Raw genomic sequence first — 5,148 nt, 5'->3', positions numbered from 1 at the left:
GAAGACAGACTGGCGTTTAAACGCCAGCCAGGGTGCCTGGCTGGGCGTTTAACGCCCAAAAAGGTAGTAGTTGGGCGTTAAACGCCAGAATGTGCACCATTCTGGGTGTTTAACGCCAGGATGGCACAAGGGGGAAGATTTGTTTCAAAATCAATTTTTTTTCAAGTTTCAAAGTTTTCAAAATCAAATCTTTTTCAAATCATATCTTTTCAATCAAATGTTTTCAAATCAATTTCTTTCCTTTTTCAAAGATACTTACTAACAATTAATGATTTGATTGAACATTTTTTGCCTTTTCTGTTGAGGAAGGTTTTATGTTTGAATCATATCTTTTCTTGTTAGGCAAGTCATTAATTTTTAAAATCATATCTTTTCAAATTGTTTTCAAATCATATCTTTTAAAATTGTTTTCAAAATCATATCTTCTCAATCACATCTTTTTAAAACCATAACTTTCAATCATATCTGTTAATCACATCTTTAAAAACCATCATATCTTCTCAACCAATCTTTTCAAAATAGTTTTCAATCAAATCTTTTTAATTTCTAATTTCAAAATCTTTTTCAAAAATCACTTTACTTCTTTCCCACTTTTGTTTTCGAAAATCAATTAGTGTTTTTCAAAAATTTTTCAAAATCTTTTACTTAATTTTCAAAAATTACTTCCCTTCTTCTCACATCCTTCTATTTTTGGACTAACACTATTCCTTAATGCAAAATTCGAACTCCATCTTCTTTGATAAAGTTCAAATTTTCTACTTCTACCTTCTATTTTTCTTGTCCTCTGACACCTAAAGGAATCTCTATACTGTGACATAGAGGATTCCATATTTTCTTGTTCTCTTCTCTTTCATATGAGCAGGAACAAAGACAAAGGCATTCTTGTTGAATCTGACCCTGAACCTAAAAGGACCTTGAAGCGAAAGTTAAGAGAAGCTAAGGCACAACTCTCTGTAGAAGACCTAACCGAATTCTTCAAAGAAGAAGAAGACATGGCAGCCGAAAACAACAACAATGCAAACAATGCAAGGAAGGTGCTGGGTGACTTTACTGCACCTACTCCCGACTTCTATGGGAGAAGCATCTCTATCCCTGCCATTGGAGCAAACAACTTTGAGCTTAAGCCTCAATTAGTTTCTCTAATGCAACAGAATTGCAAGTTCCATGGACTTCCACTGGAAGATCCTCATCAGTTTTTAGCTGAGTTCTTGCAAATCTGTGACACAGTCAAGACTAATGGGGTTGACCCTGAGGTCTACAGACTGATGCTATTCCCTTTTGCTGTAAGAGACAGAGCTAGGACATGGTTGGACTCACAACCTAAAGAAAGTCTAGACTCATGGGAAAGCTAGTCAATGCCTTCTTGGCAAAGTTCTTTCCACCTCAAAAAATTGAGTAAGCTTAGAGTGGAAGTCCAAACCTTCAGACAGAAGGATGGAGAATCCCTCTATGAAGCTTGGGAAAGATACAAACAATTGATCAGAAAATGTCCCTCAGACATGCTTTCTGAATGGGGCATCATAGGTATTTTCTATGATGGTCTCTCTGAACTATCCAAGATGTCTTTGGATAGCTCTGCTGGAGGATCTCTTCATCTGAAGAAGACGCCTACAGAGGCTCAAGAATAATGAAATGGTTGCAAATAACCAATTCATGTACACTTCTGAAAGAAATCCTGTGAACAATGGGACAAGTCAGAAGAAAGGAGTTCTTGAGATTGACACTCTGAATGCCATTTGGCTCAGAATAAAATATTGACTCAACAAGTCAATTTGATTTCTCAAAGTCTGTCTGGAATGCAAAATGCACCAGCAGTACTAAGGATGCTTCATCTGAAGAAGAAGCTTATGATCCTGAGAATCCCTCAATGGAAGAGGTGAATTACCTAGGAGAACCCTATGGAAACACCTATAATTCTTCATGGAGAAATCACCCAAATTTTTCATGGAAGAATCAAGAGAGACCCCAACAAGGTTTCAATAACAATAATGGTGGAAGAAACAGGTTAGCAATGGCAAGCCTTTTCCATCATCTTCTCAGCAACAGACAGAGAATTCTAAGCAGAACCCCTCTGACTTAGCAACCATGGTCTCTGATCTAATCAAAACCACTCAAAGTTTCATGACTGAAACAAGGTCTTCCATTAGGAATTTGGAAGCACAAGTGGGACAGCTGAGTAAGAAAATTACTGAACTCCCTCCAAGTACTCTCCCAAGCAACACAGAAGAAAATCCAAAAGGAGAGTGCAAAGCCATCAATATGGCCGAATTTGGAGAGAAAGAGGAGGAAGTGAACGCCACTGAGGAAGACCTCAATGGGCGTGCACTAGCCTCCAATGAGTTCCCAATGAGGAACCATGGGAATCTGAGACTCAACATGAGACCATAGAGATTCCATTGGACTTACTTCTGCCTTTCATGAGCTCTGATGAGTATTCTTCCTCTGAAGAGGATGAGTATGTCACTGAAGAGCAAGTTGCTAAATACCTTGGAGCAATCATGAAGCTAAATGACAAGTTATTTGGAAATGAGACTTGGGAGGATGAACCTCCCTTGCTCACCAAAGAACTGGATGACTTGTCTAGGCAGAAACTACCTCAAAAGAGACAAGACCCTGGGAAGTTTTCCATACCTTGTACCATAGGCACCATGACCTTCAAGAAAGCTCTGTGTGACTTAGGGTCAAGTGTAAACCTCATGCCTCTCTCAGTAATGGAGAAGCTAAGGATCTTTGAGGTACAAGCTGCAAAAATCTCACTAGAGATGGCAGACAACTCAAAAAAAACAAGCTTATGGACTTGTAGAGAATGTTTTGGTTAAGATTGAAGACCATTACATCCCTACTGATTTCATAGTCCTAGAGACTGGGAAGTGCATGGATGAAACCATCATCCTTGGCAGACCCTTCCTAGCCACAGCAAAGGCTGTGATTGATGTTGATAGAGGTGAACTGATCATTCAAGTGAATGGAGAATCCTTTGTGTTTAAGGCTCAAGGATATCCCTCTGTCACCATAGAGATGAAGCATGAAGAGCTTCTCTCAAATCAGAGTCAAGAAGAGCCCCCACAGTCAAACTCTAAGTTTGGTGTTGGGAGGCCACAACCAAACTCTAAGTTTGGTGTTGAACCCCCACATTCAAACTCTAAGTTTGGTGTTGAGAGGTTCCAACATTGCTCTGAGTATCTGTGAGGCTCCATGAGAGCCCTCTGTCAAGCTACTGACATTAAAGAAGCGCTTGTTGGGAGGCAACCCAATGATTATATTTTATCTATTTTCCTTTGTTATTTTATGTTTTTTGTAGGTTGATGATCATAAGAAGTCACAAAATCAATTGAAAAAGTAAAAACAGAATGAAAAACAGGAAGAAAAACAGCACACCCTGGAGGACGAACTCACTGGCGTTTAAACGCCAGTGAGGCTAGCAGTTGGGCGTTTAACGCCCAGTCTGACACCATTCTGGGCGTTTAACGCCAGAAAGGGGCACCAGACTGGCGTTAAACGCCAGAAAAGGTCAAGAACCTGGCGTTAAACGCCAGAAAGGGGCACCAGCCCGGCGTTTAACGCCAGAAATGGCTCAAAACGTGATTTTGAGCAACATTTGGTGCAGGGATGACTTTTCCTTGACACCACAGGATCTGTGGACCCCACAGGATCCCCACCAACCTCACCATCCACATCCATCCTTCATAAAACCCCACCTACCTCACCATTCAAATTCAAACCACTTTCCCTCCATAACCCACCCATACATGGCCGAACACAAAGCCATTCCCTTCTTCCTCATTTCTTCTTCTTCTACTCTCTTCTTTCTTCTTTTGCTCGAGGACGAGCAAACCTTTTAAGTTTGGTGTGGTAAAAGCATTGCTTTTTGTTTTTCCATAACCATTTATGGCATCCAAAAGCCGGTTCAACTGAGAAGGCATGACCTCAAGCCCATCACTAAGAAAAAGATGGAGCAAACAAGAGACCCCTCTCATCATGAGATCCCTGAGACACCTCAAGGATGCACTTTCCTCCACAAGACTATTGGGAGCAACTAAACACCTCCCTAGGAGAGTTGAGTTCCAACATGGGACAACTAAGGGTGGAGCACCAAGAACACTCCATTCTCCTCCATGAAATAAGAGAAGATCAAAGAATCATGAGAGAGGAGCAACAAAGGCAAGGAAGAAACATTGAGGAGCTCAAGCACTCCATAGGACCTTCAAGAGGAAGGAAGAGCCGCCATCACTAAGGTGGACCGTTCCTTGATTTCCTTGTTCTTTATTTTTCTGTTTTTTCGAAATTTTCATGCTTATGTTTATCCATGTTTGTGTCTTATGATCATTAGTCTTAGTGTCTATGCCTTAAAGCTATGAATATGAATCCATCACCTTTCTTAAATGAAAACTGTTTTTATCACAAAAGAACAAGAAGTACAGGATTTCAAATTCATCTTTAAAACTAGCTTAATTAGTTTGATGTAGTGACAATACTTTTTGTTTTCTGAATGTATGCTTGAATAGTGCATATGTCTTTTGAATTTGTTGTTCATGAATGTTAAAATTGTTGGCTCTTGAAAGAATGATGAAAAAGGAGACATGTTACTGAGGATCTGAAAAATCATAAAAATGATTCTTGAAGCAAGAAAAAGCAGTGAATACAAAAAAAAAGAAAAAAAAAAGAGAAAGAGAAAAACGAAAAAGAAACGAAAAAAAAGGGGAGAAAGAAAAAGAAAAGAAAAAGAAAGAAATAAAGTTGTGATCCAAGGCAAAAAGAGTGTGCTTAAGAACCCTGGACACCTCTAATTGGGGACTTTAGCAAAGCTGAGTCACAATCTGAAAAGGTTCACCCAATTATGTGTCTGTGGCATGTATGTATCCGGTGGTAATACTGGAAGACAGAGTGCTTTGGGCCACGGCCAAGACTCATAAAGTAGCTGTGTTCAAGAATCATCATACTTAACTAAGAGAATCAATAACACTATCTGGATTCTGAGTTCCTAAAGAAGCCAATCATTCTGAACCTCAGAGGATAGAGTGAGATGCCAAAACTGTTTGGAGGCAAAAAGCTACCAGTCCCGCTCATCTAATTTGGAGCTATGTTTCATTGATAATTTGGAGTCTATAGTATATTCTCTTCTTTTTATCTTATTTGATTTTCAGTTGC

The 5,148-nt window shown here is 39.5% G+C and overlaps 1 non-coding gene across 1 annotated transcript; it reads right to left on the bottom strand.

The window, feature by feature from the left end:
- Positions 1-1,397: 1,397 nt before the first annotated feature.
- On the bottom strand, positions 1,398-1,505 carry LOC130958629 (small nucleolar RNA R71). Its single transcript, XR_009077742.1, has one exon. It is a non-coding gene; the product is annotated as a small nucleolar RNA R71 (small nucleolar RNA).
- Positions 1,506-5,148: the final 3,643 nt, after the last annotated feature.

This window comes from Arachis stenosperma, chromosome 10, assembly GCF_014773155.1.
Source record: "Arachis stenosperma cultivar V10309 chromosome 10, arast.V10309.gnm1.PFL2, whole genome shotgun sequence".
NCBI lineage: Eukaryota > Viridiplantae > Streptophyta > Magnoliopsida > Fabales > Fabaceae > Arachis > Arachis stenosperma.
Note: the sequence above shows the minus strand (reverse complement) of the source record. Positions and strands in the feature narration are given on the sequence as shown.